The sequence below is a fragment of the Limulus polyphemus genome, unplaced genomic scaffold, assembly GCF_000517525.1.
Source record: "Limulus polyphemus unplaced genomic scaffold, Limulus_polyphemus-2.1.2 Scaffold559, whole genome shotgun sequence".
Lineage (NCBI taxonomy): Eukaryota > Metazoa > Arthropoda > Merostomata > Xiphosura > Limulidae > Limulus > Limulus polyphemus.
In genome coordinates this window covers 434,238-434,659 of record NW_013666169.1, presented here as the reverse complement: position 1 = coordinate 434,659, position 422 = coordinate 434,238, and positions in this window count along the sequence as shown.

The window sequence follows — 422 nt, the reverse complement described above, 5'->3', positions numbered from 1 at the left end:
TTTTACATAAACAGACATTACCCATTTTAAGAACCGTAACTAATTATTAACTTGTTTTTAAAGGAAAGATAAAATCAAAATTTTCCTGTTTTTAACAGCTAGCCATAAACTACTGAAATAAACTTTAGAAATTTAATTATTATTTTTCTGTATTACAAAGTTTTAGATCCCTGGCAAAACTTTTCACGGAATGATTAACTTGTTTTTAAAGGGAAGATAAAATCAAAATTTTCCTGTTTTTAACAGCTAGCCATAAACTACTGAAATAAACTTTAGAAATTTAAGTAAACTTTTCCTGTATTACAAAGTTTTAGATCCCTGACAAAATTTTTCACGGAATGATTAACTTGTTTTTAAAGGGAAGATAAAATCAAAATTTTCCTGTTTTTAACAGCTAGCCATAAACTACTGAAATAAACTTT